General features: G+C 38.9%; 1 protein-coding gene across 10 annotated transcripts in view; it reads left to right on the forward strand.

Moving 5' to 3' along the window:
• Positions 1–14989, forward strand: part of CTNNA2 (catenin alpha 2) — a 1208900-nt gene that overhangs the window by 1114460 nt on the left and 79451 nt on the right. The window lies entirely within an intron of this gene.

The raw sequence follows: 14989 nt of genomic DNA on the forward strand, positions 1-14989 counted from the left end.
TAGGACCTTAAGAAAGAACTCTGAACAGCCAGTGGAAAGCATAAAGGTTCTAGATAGTGGGTGGATATCATGTGCTCAAAGAAAGGTGGTGGCTGCTGACAAAGAGTTAGGCTTTCAGCTTATTCCCTTTCTTTCTAGGAAAGCTTTACATGCCCTTCTTCAGGGGCATGTGGCTGCTCACAGGACTCACTGCTGTGGTAAGGCATGGTTACTTATGGAAGCTTGTCAGAGCTTGCAGATGCATTGGGGTAAAAAAAAAAAATGCTTCCACTGAATTAGAACAATCTACAACTCTGGAGAATATATAAGACTGGCCTGTTTTTAGTAGTTCTCCCCTCTTGACCAATGTCTTTTGGCTTCCTCAGGCCTTGTATATTTGTATATATGAGATTAGATACATAGTCCAAGGAATGAGAGGAAACTAGGGAATAGAAAAAGAGAATGTAAGTCCACATTGGATGAGGTTGTTAATGAATAATGAATTGGTGCATATATATGCACAGAAGGGCCTCTCCCCTCAAACCCTAAGGGGGACCTTCATGGGTTTGTCTATGAGCTTTGGATGCCACTAGGCATTTTTAAAATAGCCATCTCTGAACGGTCAGATATAGCCGTGTTCCAAGTTCTGCATGATGAGATATGTTGGTAGAAATATGTTGCTTTTTATGGGGAAAAGATTATTTACAAAGAGTTCTGTAGGTATTTACTAACCTGGAATAACAAGTAAAACACAATACATAAACACGGGTATTGGTCATTCTCTTTGAAATATAAGCAGAAACAGAATAGTGTGGTATCATGTTATAAAGAGCACATCTAGAGACTGTTGCCCTTGGAACATCTTTACAGACTTAGAATTAGAAATAATAACAAAAATAATGACAAGATATAACTGCATTTGAATTAGCTGAGAGTCAGCACTGCTTTCTTTCACATAAGCTTGCCCTTTACATTCAATTGAGCAACACAAAGCAAGCCATACAGTATTTCTTTCCTCACTTGGAAGAGTTATAAAAAGATAAATTTTTTTTCTAATTCTCCAAATTAAGGACTTTTTCATTAGTAACCTTTAGGGAGACCATCTCACATTTCTGTGGCTTTCAGTTCCTAGCCCATCAGCTCTATTCTTGGACAAAGTCTCAGCTTCATGTGGGATATCTGACAGAGTAACACTCACTTGGGTCTGTCACTAGATAAATGATACCAGAGAAGTGTTGAAGACCTAGAGACAGGACTCAGTTCCTGCCCACTCATGACTGGTGGGAAGGACACTGTGGCAGATGAAAGATACAGAGCATATTGCCAATTTTCATGTGACTTTCTACCCACAGATAACTCAGGCACTGTTCAAATGACATTTTAGAACTTTTTCTTATTGTATCTTGGACTGCTTTGACAACAGGAGTGCTGCTTACAAGGTCAAAATCTAAAGGCAAGGACAATTGCTTAGTTGATTGTAATATTTTAACATAATTTTCACCCAAAGTCTTGATATGTAAATGATGTTCTGGTTGATTTTTCCACTTTTAAAAAAACAAATAGTCGTTCATCCTGGATTGTTGTTGCTAATCAAGATTTTTGCTCTTACTTGTGCTGAGTTTTTACAATTTTTATCCTAGCTTGCAATGCTTGAGCACTCCGGGGGCTTAACTAAAGGCACCTTTCTTATTTTGATGCCCATATCCAATTCCTAATTGAATATGGTAGATGAGCAGGACATTTAAATTATACTTTTCAGGATTTATTGAAGTTAACTAGGAAAGTAACCAGGCAGAGACTGAAATAGACAGCTTATATATAACTTTAATTGAAAATATAGGAATAAATGTCAAGGAAAAGTGGGTGTCACTGGACTAAGAGCTAGAATAAAAAGGTGTACAATTTCTTTGGTATTTGTCCCCAATTGTTCTTCTCTTTCTGAAACAGGAATAATGTTATTATTTTGTGAATAACTAGAGAGGTTGCCAAAGAAATGAAAGAAAAAAACTTCAGCTGTTAACTCACTGATCGCTAATGAGAATTGCTGGGGAATGTGCTTGCATAGAGTAGACATGTGGAGTTTGAGGATGACCACAGGATCAGTTCTGTAATTATGGTTGTACAAAGTTTTGTTGGTGTGTGTGTGTGTGTGTGTGTGTGTGTTGTCTAAAGTGATTTACTTCTGATGTCATTGTGTGTCTGTGCTAAGGAGACATATGTCCTCAAAATAGAAACCCTATGCATGTCCCTGATGCCAAATTATCTACCTTTTGCTTAGTTTTGTTTCTGACTTAAACAATTCTAGAGCCATGTTGAATTGGCCACTTTTCTATGTGAATCTATGAAATTTTGTCACGAGAGTACATTGTAGGGTGAAAGAGGGTGGCAGTGGGAAAAAGGAAAAATGCCAAGAGGAAAGATAAGGAGAAAGAAGACAAAATGTCATGGTTTTTGTTGTTGTTGTTGTTGTTGTTGCCACACCTACTAGGTTCTGCCCATTGATTTTTTTGTTTGATATTTTATTTTTAAAAAATTCTGTGCTATTAGATTCAAGACCCTGAGTCAGACATTCTCAGCCTCTGTACTGTTGACACTTTGGTCTGAACAATTGTTTCTTGAGGAGAGTTCTGGGGACTGTTTTGTCCATTATGGGATGCTTAGAAGCATCCCTGGACTCCACCTGCTAGATGTTTGTAGCATCTCTTTCTTCTACATGCCAAGTTGTAACCACCAAGATGTCTCTAGACATTGCCAGATATCCTTGAAGGAAGTGGGTCCTGGTGGGCAAAATAATGTGCAGTGAGCATTACTGCCCTAAAGTAAAGAAATAACCCAAAATAGGGACAAGTTCGAACAGGACAGATTGGAGCCTATGTACTGTGGACAATAGTGAAAAGGGAGTGGGGTTGGGAGTGTATTACAAAGAAGAATCTGTAAAAGGGCAGAATAATCAAACAGCCTTGACTGAACTGGATGTTGCTGCTGAAGGTGTTTACACACAGGCAAGCCCCTGTGTAGACAGATGAATGGCTGCAGGGGTAGGTCGCTGTAGGGAGACTCCCACTTTTACCACCTGGCTGCCCTTGCTGAGTGGCTGGAAAATTGAGAGGTACCCAAAGAGTGATAACACATCTGTGGTTTATTTTCCATGAATTATTTTCTTTCCTTAGTAAAGACAGTGCTTTGCTTAAGAGTGCTTCTTGTCTTCATATGAATGCTGAGTTAAATTTAAGAAAATTTTGTAGATTATTAGTATGCTAAGAATTATAGGATAGCATTATGTACAAATTTACCTGTTCATTTTCTATAAAACAATCTAGGCTGATGAAAACACAATAAATTGGATCTACAGCAGACCCATTAAATACTTACATGGCATATTTGATGGGCTCTTCCATAAAACCTGAATTATAACAAATTGCCAACAGCTTGGTAGTAAGTACACGCTTGACCAGACCCATCTTCATAGATCTCGTTTACAAAGTCAGGTTGCTGCAGGAGGCTGAGGAGGGGTGAAGGCACATTCAGTGATATCATATTTAGATATACATACAGTAGCTCATTCTTCACTGAATGGATTATATTATAATGTCATTTTTGTAAATTTGATAGCTGATTCAAGTTTGTGGCCATGTGAGCATGACTAGGTTAAAAGATCTGTGAGATTCTGCCAGACATTTTTTCTTCAGAGGAAACAATAGACCAAAAAAAAAAAAAAAAAAAAAGAAGAAAGAAAGCCTATTTTATAAACAGTTCTATGTTATGGAGCACTCTATGCAGAGATTAAAATCCCATTATTTTGGAAAATACATGGGCCAAGCAGATGGTATAATTTTTACTTCCATGCTCTATAACCTAAAGTTTTATACGAATGAGAAGGTTTTTCTTTTTACAACATTTCTATATATTTTTGCTTAGAAAGTATAAAAGGACCAGCAAATAGCATCCAAACTAGAAATCTTATTGAGAGGGTACATTTGGGCCAGGACAATGCAGTAGAATGAATCCAAGGTTAGGATTCAGAAGAACTCAGTTACTTGACTGCTACCAACTAACTGTGACCTCAGACAAATCAGTTAGTGCCTCTGGGACTTGGTTTTTTCCTGTATTGCCCAGTGTTTTGTCATTCAAGAATGGGCCGGTATTAATAGTGTAATATATGCATCACTGTTTCTGGTTTCCTGGTGACTGCACTTGGCATAAGCAATTATTGCCCATGAGTCCCCTGTATAAACCCTCTGCACCATCTGGACGAGGGCCTTCATTATTTTCCAGGCAAAACATATCCATGCTGCTCCCTCTGTCCTCCCTGCAATGTTCTTCATCTCCTCCTCCTCCTGCTTTACGTCTGTTTGTTGAGATTCTCCATTAAAATATAGCTCTAGTCTCAGTTGGAGACCACAGAAAACTATTAGTCTTTTGACATTTAGTACGGTATGTCCTCTTCGGTGTAAATGACTGTGCTCACAACAGGATTGTCTGTTTTTAGAGGCAAGTGTTTCTATAGGTACCCACAGCCTAGAATGGTGTTTTCAGTAACACGTTTAATACGTGTGTATTGATTAAATGAATACCAAAAATGAGAACATTACGCTTTTTTCTTTTTTTTTTCTGTAGAAAGTATGTCTACCAGCAGCCTCAGGTTTGCAGCTCAAGACCAATTTCTGCGTATCAATGGGAAATCATCTGATTGGCTTTTTGGCGTATGCTTCCTTCAGTTGGACTGATTTCTATTGCTAGTGGAATAGAGTTTTATGATTGGACAGGGGTCTGTGTGACCTGCCTATCTCTCTGGCTGGAATATGGGGGGCTGGAGTATGAGATTGATGTCAGAAGAAGGTGGTAGGGGCAGCTTATTGGGAAGACAAACTATTAAGTATTAGAGATAGGAAGGACTATCTACAGTCTAAGTTACTTCGGCATGACCAATTTTAAGTCGGAAGTGTAGGAAGAATGAAAAAGAAGCCTCATCCAGTAAAGAGCCCTTAAATAGATAACATATAATTTGTCTCAATGTCTTTTTTATATGACTAAAACCTATATACTCGAAGTATTGTAGAAATCTGATAAGTTTTTGAAGATCTGTATAATTTTTCCTAAAAGCAAATGCAAGGTTTGGGGCTCAGAGAACAAACGTTACTTTGCACAGTAAGCACGTCAGTTTCCCATGTTCCATTCCCGCTCTTGGAGCAATGTGGTGAGGGCAGATAGATTCTGCACATACAGTGGAGATCTGTGCTACAGGTGGGGAACCACACAATTATGAATCTAGGAGCTTATTTAGAAATTGGTGCTCCTCCTGAGGGCAGGAAAGAAACACTTTCTCTCTCTCTCTTTTTTTTTTTTTTTTTTTTTTTGAGATGAAGTTTTGTTCTTGTTGCCCAGGCTGGAGTGCAATGGCACAGTCTCGGCTCACTGCAACCTCTGCCTCCCAAGTTCAAGTGATTCTATTGCCTCAGTTTCCCAAGTAGCTGTGATTACAGGCAGTCGCCACCACGCCTAGCTAATTTTTTTTTTTTTTGTATTTTCAGTAGAGACGGGGTTTCACCATGTTGGCCAGGCTGATCTCAAACCCCTGACCTCAGGTAATCTGCCTACCTCGGCCTCTCAAAGTGCTGGGATTACAGGCATGAGCCACCGCACCTGGCCACGTTTTCTCTTTTATGTAAACAAATTCTGTCCAGGAGGTACCCAAGTGGTTAAAAACTTTTGGAATATAAATGCATAGTTCCTAGTTTTATCCCTCTTTTGAAATGTAAACACATCTCTGGAGAAGCTAAGCCTATAAATCTCTTTTCAGGTTATTTCACTATCTTAGGACTGTTAACCTTTGAACCAGGTTACCAGAATTTTTGTTCAGAAAAGGTTGACCATGCAGAAACATGAAAATATTTTCTATACACTGGTGTGTTTGTAAATGATGTGTTCTCCCACAATTCAGACATGTTCAGCTCTCTCAGCATAAGAGGCTGAAGAACCACCTCAGAAAATACAACCATAACCAGATAGCTTACAATATAGAAATGTAAATGATTCCTCACCAAAAGAAAAGTTGCTTGACCTCTCTCATAAGATAAATGCAAATTTAAAACTATGCTGAGAAACCATTACCCATCGGAATGGCAAAGATCCAAAAGTTCTATAATATACTCTGTTATCAAGGATGAGGAAAAGTCGTCTCATATTTTGCTTGTAGTTGTGCAAAATGGAGGAAATTTGACATCTTCTATCAAAAGAACATATTTAACATTTGGAAAGCAATCTCACTTTTAAAAATCTGTTCTTCAGATGTACTGGCAAAAAATATAAAAACATATGCACAAGGTTGTTTATGATAAGATTGTAGGCTAGAAACAACACAAATATCTAGCTTTAGGGCACTGGCTGAATAAATTATGGTCTAATCACACAGTGGAGTATTATGCAGCTATAAAACAGAATGGGGAATAACTATACAATCTCTGACTATATTTTTAGGTTAAAAAATGAGGTGGAAAAAGTATGTATAACATGTTCCATTTATTTTCAAAAAAGGTAAATTATAGCACACGAAGAGAAAGTAAGATACAAAATTTTATTCTAACAATAAAACCCTTAACATGAAGATGGAGATGGGGTAGGGTAGACATAGGAATATTCACAATTGCATGTGTGTATAGGCCATAAATTTGGGGTGACACAGCAGAACAAACAGCACTTCTCTAGTGCCTGTTTGTCAAAGTACAACCAAAAAAATAAAAAAAAAAAAAAAGACATGAATCTCCAGTTCTTCATGGATTCAGAATCCTGGGAACTGGAGAGTACATGTGCTTCTTTGTCACTTCAAGGACATCAGAGACCAGCATCTGTGGTAATGGTAGTGTAGTAAATTAGGGGCCTACATATTGTGTCTAGCAGAGTCAGTGCTGGTGTCCACTGGAATTGGTGGCCTGGATGCTTTAATTGTGCACAACTGAGGCTCTAGTAAGTTCCTGTCACCCAGATTCTCTGACAGAGGGGAAACTGCCACATCAGTGATAGGTGTTTGAATCAGAGGAAGAATATGCTAACAGCCACTCATTTGGAAGCACATGTGGTACATCCTTGGATTATTCCAGAAATAGTTTTGGTAATGAAAAAATGGGAAGCTTTCCATGTAGCCGGAGGGCCTGAAATAACAGGTGAACAAAAGAACGAAAGAAGTACTGTATATGGCCAAATGACCTCTTTGCCAAATTTTAAATTTGTGGAGACAGGTCTTGCTATACTGGCCAGACTGATCTCCAACTCCTAGCTTCATGTGATTCTCCCACCTCAGTCTCCCAAAGTACTGGGATTACAGGCATTGAGCCCATCCCACTTGGCTCCTGGTTTGCCTTTCTATATTTTACCATTCCTCTAATTCTACCTGATTTCTTCCTTGTCAGTGAAGTCCCCTTTCTAACCAGACCAGACAAGCCCACTCTTCTGTGTACCTGTTACTCTTATTATCTGTGTTACTCATTTGGAACCTACCATATACTGCCCAGTATTTCATACTGTTGTTACCCACTCTTCTACCTATGTTTATATCTGTCCTAATGTTTATATCTGTCATCTGTCCATCTTAGTACCTGGAGCATGTGTGTATGTATTGACTTTTTGCATGTTTTTGTTAAATTTTGACCTCTTAAGATCTGAGTCTACCTCTCCATTACCTGCAGCTTTAATTAAGAGTTGAAACTCAAAGATGTTATTAATATAAATGAGTAACATAATGACACAGTTACCTTATTCTGGGGGATTAAACCCTCCTTAAATTGCATACTTAATGATCAAGATAAGAATCTTTTAAGTTATGTGCAATAAATTTTTAGCAAGTACTTTATTACATCTTAATGCAATCTAAGTATTTAAACATCACAGATGCCAAATTAGACTATTTATTAAGCTAGGTTTTGACAAACACTAAGCTAAATAAAGCATCATGCTCATGCTCAATACTTTATTCGTTCCTTCAGTTGCAGAATTAAATGTGCCATCCTTTTAAGTTATAAACCATTTGTGATTATTTTTGAAATGCTTATTTTAAAATAGAAGAAAACTTTCCAAGCAAGCATTTTCTTTCCTCAGGAAAAGGAATTTGTGTCTAGACAAGAGCAGATGGATGCTCCCTGATTCTTTTAGGGTAGTTGTCGTGAATGGAATTTAGAGAGTTTTTTTTTTACCCCCTCCTTCTAGGCAGTCCTTTTTCATCTTTTATCAAACAATTCAGCTCATGGGTTATGTATTGCCTTCTGGAACTTAAATTTGATTTATGTTTGAAATATACATTTCTAATTTTCCCAACATGAATTTATGGAAATAGCAGCCTTTAGAAACTCCCACAGAGGTAACAGATGATTGACTCTGATGAAAGAAAGTCCAAGAATGTATGCAGGAAGAATTGGGACTGGCCAAGATGATGATGGTTGTCTGGAGAGGTAGAAACAGCTGACAAATAGCAGCGAATAGGGAGCAGATTAAGCCGTGGTACTGTTGTTCTTGCTCCTGGATTCCAATTTTCAACTTCTAACCTGATGTCTCAAGACAGAAGAGAAGCTAGTATATCATTGGTCTAGGCAGAGGAGGATTGAAATTTAGAGAAAGTATGTAAGGTGTATTTCTACATTGCCTCTGCCACATTTTAAAAAAGCATTTGAAGACACTTAAGATTTAAATTCAATCAAGTGATGTAAATTAAATAATAAAGTGGTGTAAATATGAGATATAAGGGAAATAGTTTCAAGAGAATATTGGATGAAACTGGGTGGCTGATTAGAAACTGTTTCAACTGGGCTAGACAAGCTGAGTTTGAATGGTTTTGCTTTTACTTTTTGGAAGTTACTACTTTGTTGGTAAAGCCTTTCAAAGAATTTCTTTCCTATGGATCTGGGGAGGTCATAATGGAACACAGTGTTTAACACTGGCCTTCTTGGCAAGCAAGATAAAAAGGAAAGTTCTAGGAGCAAGCTTATCAAATCTTGTCCTGAGGGCAGATTTCACAGGAAATTCCTTCTTAAAAATGCAACACTGTCACCAGGATGATACAGGGCTGCTGAGGGGAGAGAAGGGCATAGAACTGGGGAAGCTCACTTTGCAAAACAAATTGTACCAACTTCCCAGTTTTCCGATTCAGCACTAATTGGTGTGCTGTGTCCCATTATGCCCACCTTTTTTTTTTTTTTTCCGTAGTGAATCGTATGGTTGTACCTTCAAGTTCTTTCCAAAAGAGACTCGGTGATTTAGCCTGGTAGAAACAAACAGTGTGTGCATGGGTAAATGCAGAAAGTCATGGTGTGAAGACAGCCCCAAGAAGCATTTACTGTGGCTCTTTCATGTGCTAGGCAGTGTGGTAATCATCTGACATGCATCCTACTTGTTTGTAAGTGCCTCCAAGGCATAACGTATTTGTGTTATTTACCACTGGATTCCCGGTGCCTAGAGTACTGCTTAGATTTGCATATAAAATTTAGTAATAAACTTGTTGAATGTATTTCTGATCTTTATGTAAACCCTGAAGGGCAATGATCATTATTTCTGTTTTATACTGAGTAAACTGAGGCTTAAATTGGTTTAATAACGTGTAAAATTAAATATCAAGATTCATTTACACATTTTCCTAGAATCAATAAATACACTTGAAACGTAGATCAAGCATCGTTGCTACAATTAAACAGAAATTTTCATGTGTCCTGCTAGCTATTTTTTTTTTTTACCAATATTTTTACTTAGGGCATAGCTATTTTTACTGATAGTTTTGCTTATGGCATAGCATACTACATTAGTTATATATTTCTGTGTAACAAATTACCCCCAAATTTAACATGCCACGTGGGCTTTTCTTTAGAGCAGCTTACAACATGGCAACTGTCTTCCATCAGAGTAAGTAACCAAGATAGTAAGAAAACAGAAGCCAGCATCATTTTTCATTTCAGAAGTGGCATCCCATCTTTTTTTTGCCATATTCTGTTGGTTAGAAGTGAGTTACTAGTTCCAGCTCACATTCAAGGTTGAGGGGATTACACAAAGGCATGAATACCAGGAGAAGAGCAATCACTGGGGGCCCTCTCAGAGGCATCTATCACACATACATATTTGCAAATACGTGAGGACAGGAAAGACCATAAGGGTAATGAATGACATAACTGGATAAAACAGTCCTAGGGTGTGTGGACAAATCCCACAACATGGACTTAATAGGGACATATTCAAATGCTAGTATAATAGCCCTATTACCTTGTGCAGTGGCATTTAGAGCACAAAAGATCCACTGAGGCAAAATGAAGCCATGCAGTATGTGGACAGGAGGGGACAGAGGAATAACAGCTAGATTGTGGAGAAGGAAGGACCTAGATTCATTCAAGGTGATTGGAGAAGTGGGTTGGAGTCAAAGAGAACAGATAAGAATAGGGGAATGGTACGTAGACAAAGCTGGTACATAATTCAAAGATCAGTGTGCATGCCAAAGGGAATAAAAAACTAATGGCATCATCAGGAAAAATTCTATTTGACTTAGGTTTAGAGATTCAAACATTAATTGAAGAAGAAGCTCTTTAGCCTGTGGTGTCAGAAGTCATAACCAAGATTCGAGTGCATGTGTGTAAAATTAGGGGTGGAAGTGAAAGCTCTGAACAGTGTACAAACTCTTAGCCAAGGGCCTTAATGAGATTCCAGCCACCCTTGTACCTTCTGGGGAAGGCACACACCTATAAATACATAGAGAAATGAAATAGTCACTATTTGTGAAGTAGACATGTAGATTCATTTGCCTAGTAGGTAATGCTCCCACCCAAACATCTCTAAAAAGATTCTGAGCTGAGGATTTTTAAAGTACCCCGTGAATACCTTGCGCAGTGGCATTTAGAGCACAAAAGATCCACTGAGGCAAAATTTCACCCCGTGTAGGGGTGAATTGGGGGAATACTTAAAGACCTTCTATTAATTTATGACCACGACATTCGTTACTAAAATCACTAATATAAAATGGTGGCCAGCTTCTATGATTTGTCCTCTGTTCTTAAGTGGAACTAAAGGGAGAGATGTGTTAATGGCTTCTGTTTGGGGTAGTTTCTACTTCTACACTGACTGTGAATTGGAACTTCAGACTCGGTTTTCTTACAACTGATTATGCCTCATGGATGTGTGGAATCGTCAAGGCACACCCAGTGCCTTATAAATGCCAGTCAGAGTTCCCTTTGGGCAACTTTAGGGCCCCGGTAGTTTATATCACACTCTTTCACCCTTTTTTTTCCCCTCTCTTCTGTCATCTAATTAGGGGGCCACCTGAATAATCCCTTAGCAGTGTCTGACAGGAACCATTTTTGGGAAAGAATACTTCACCTGTAGAAATAACATCAAACACCACTTACTTGGTATAGGGGACACTGGAATGGCCCCACAGTGATCCTCCAAATTAATACTTCTGGCTCCAATTACCCTGATCTTTCCATAATCTTTACCAAATTCCAACTGTTACAGTAGAGGCTCAGTGACTGTCTGTAATGGGGGCAGGATATTGTACTAATTCCTGCACTGGAATTAGCTGCAATTTCATCCCTGTTCTGATATTTTATTTTTAGATTCCTTTCAATGCTCTTTTTTTATTTTATGTTAACAGTTACTAAACTGTTTATATCTCTCAAACAGGGGCTTTGTCTATTTTCTTTTCTCTATGCTCCATAATAAAATTTGTGCAAGAAATACACTCAGAGGGTGTTGGCTGACTGCATCACCACAGTTGGGTGACCCCTGTGCATGCAGATGTGCTTGATTGGCCTTGGTGAACTAGTTGAGAATAGAATTATGAATCTTTCTTGCTCGGTGGTGATGCTCCTTCTGAAGAAGCAGAGTCCTGAAAGAATCCTGAGCTCATGTTTCTGAAAGGTCCCTACAGACCAAACCCAGAATGCCCACTAATCACTTGTTAAATGACTCGTGATACTCTAATAAAATTACTGAACCAATGCTAAATAATGGGCAGAAAAAGAGAGACTTGGTGTGTGAAATGTGACGCTACTCATTTTGTCCCTGAAATACTGGATGACAAAGGAGTTCTTCATCTTAATTTTCCCCATTTATTCCTGTCCTATTCTTTTACTTCTTATCCTTCTCTACCCAACTGGATAGATTGTCTGTGCTAGAAGCAGGACAAGGGTTTAAATGCGAAGAATGAAGCAGAGATGGTCTCTGCCTGAAGGCGACTCATATGTGAAACAGTTGACATACAGAAATACCAATGAACTAGCCTAATACAGTATACTGAGTGCTGTAATGGTGTGTGTGTGTGTGTGTGTGTGTGTGTGTGTGATTAGGATGCTATAAAATTACAGAGAATTGTCGAGAACTGTCTACTTTGGGTTCTGAGGATTAAAGAAAGCTTCACGATGGCAATCAGTTCTACACTGGAGATTGAAGATTGAGGAGGAGTTCACCTGGGCCAACGACAAGTATGTACATTTCAGTATGAGAGAATAAATCATTCATGGATATGTTGCTATGGGTCCATTTCATATTTGGAGATATTCAAGTAATTCTGTCTAACTGGAACATTTGAGAGTATGTGGTAATAAGGGGTGAGACAGAAAGACACAAGAACCATATAGGCAGATAATGGATGCTTTTCGTGTTTGTTTCTTGATAAAGAGGTTTTATAGTTCTCTCTGTAGTACAGGGAATCATTGGAATACTTAAAGCAGGGGCAAGGACGTTTTATATACCTGAGGGTAGTGAGGTTACCTGGCTATTCATCTCCCCTACCTTTGGTTGACCTTGGATTTTGCCCTTTGGGTTGTCAGCAGTCCTATTTGAATATTTAACACAACTTCTCATTCATTTAACTGACTCACCCTGTGTTCTGAAACTTCACCCCTGATGTCTCTCAGGAGAATTTATTCCAGAACTTTCTCACCTCTGGTTTAGGATCTCGATCAACACTAGAATGATGTGACCTTGATTTTTATATGCATACTTAACTCTGATTTCATTACTCCTAGAATGTCATCGTTTTGTGGCCTAGTGTGTGCACTGCATAGAGAAATATAGCTAGAATTTAAAAGTTTATCTCTGAATTTTATCACCCTTTCAGACGTAAGCTATTAAGAACAAATCAGCATTTCTGATAAATAACTGTAAAGTGGTGCCTACAGTTTTTGGATGTAATTCAGAAAGCAGAAAGAAGCTTCTATTTATATTCCTATATCAAAAACTGTTAATACACAATGTGTGCATCACAAATGCAATGTTGCATTTTGTCCTAATTAATGAGAGGCAGAAGCAGCATCATATTTGAGGAAGTTCAAAACTTTTTCTGTCTCAGTATTACTTTTGGGGTATTTAGTTTTTTTTGTTTTATTTTGTTTTGTTTTTTGAGATGGAGTCTCGCTCTGTTGCCCAGGCTGGAGTGCAGTGGCACCATCTCGGCTCACTGCAAGCTCTGCCTCCCAGGTTCATGCCATTCTCCTGCCTCAGCCTCCCAAGTAGCTGGGACTACAGGCACCCACCACCATACCCGGCTAATTTTTTGTATTTTTAGTAGAGACGGGGTTTCACTGTGTTATCCAGGATGGTCTTGATCTCCTGACCTTGTGATCCACCCTCCTCAGCCTCCCAAAGTGCTGGGATTACGGGCATGAGCCACGGTGCCCGGCTTAGTTTTTTTAGACATTACCAAAGTATTAGAAAAATTAATAGTCAAACTAACATCTTAGGTTCTGTCAAGATGGGTCATTGTTCTATAAACTTTTGTTTTTATGTCTCATCATTCTTTCTGTTTTGAGATGGAGTCTCTGTTGCCCAGGCTGAAGTTTAGTGGTGCGATCTCGGTTCACTGCAACCTCTGCCTCTTGGGTTCAAGCAATTCTCATGCCTCAGCCTCTAGAGTAGCTGGGATTACAGGCACCCGCCACCACGCCTGGCTACATTTTGTATTTTTAGTAGAAGTGGGGTTTCACCATGTTGCCCAGGCTCTTCTTGAACTCCTGACCTCAGGTGATCCACCCACCTCGGCTTCCCAAAGTGCTGGAATTACACGTGTGAGCCACCGTGCCCAGCCTCATCACTCTTAAAGGCAGAATAGGTTGAAAATTCTTTTCTTTAAGAATGTTGAATATCCGCCCCCAGTCTCTTCTGGCTTGCAGAGTTTCTGCCGAGAGATCAGCTGTTAGTCTGATGATGGGCTTCCCTTTGTGGGTAACCCGACCTTTCTCTCTGGCTGCCCTTAACATTTTTTCCTTCATTTCAACTTTGGTGAATCTGACAATTATGTGTCTTGGAGTTGCTCTTCTCGAGGAGTATCTTTGTGGCGTTCTCTGTATTTCCTGAATCTGAATGTTGGCCTGCCTTGCTAGATTGGGGAAGTTCTCCTGGATAATATCTTGCAGAGTGTTTTCCAAAATGGCCATACTGCCCAAGGTAATTTATAGATTCAATGCCATCCGCATCGAGCTACCAATGACTTTCTTCACAGAATTGGAAAAAACTACTTTAAAGTTCATATGGAACCAAAAAAGAGCCCACATCGCCAAGTCAATCCTAAGCCAAAAGAACAAAGCTGGAGGCACCACGCTACCTGACTTCAAACTATACTACAAGGCTACAGTAACCAAAACAGCATGGTACTGGTACCACAACAGAGACATAGATCAATGGAACAGAACAGAGCCCTCAGAAATGATGCCGCATATCTACAACTATCTGATCTTTGACAAACCTGACAAAAACAAGAAATGGGGAAAGGATTCCCTATTTAATAAATGGTGCTGGGAAAACTGGCTAGCCATATGTAGAAAGCTGAAACTGGATCCCTTCCTTACACCTTATACAAAAATTAATTCAAGATGGATTAAAGACTTAAATGGTAGACCTAAAACCATTAAAATCCTACAAGAAAACCTAGGCAATACCATTCAGGACATAGGTGTGGGCAAGGACTTCATGTCTAAAACACCAAAAGCAATGGCAACAAAAGCCAAAATTGACAAATGGGATCTCATTAAACTAAAGAGCTTCTGCA

This window comes from Nomascus leucogenys, chromosome 14 (assembly GCF_006542625.1).
Source record: "Nomascus leucogenys isolate Asia chromosome 14, Asia_NLE_v1, whole genome shotgun sequence".
NCBI lineage: Eukaryota > Metazoa > Chordata > Mammalia > Primates > Hylobatidae > Nomascus > Nomascus leucogenys.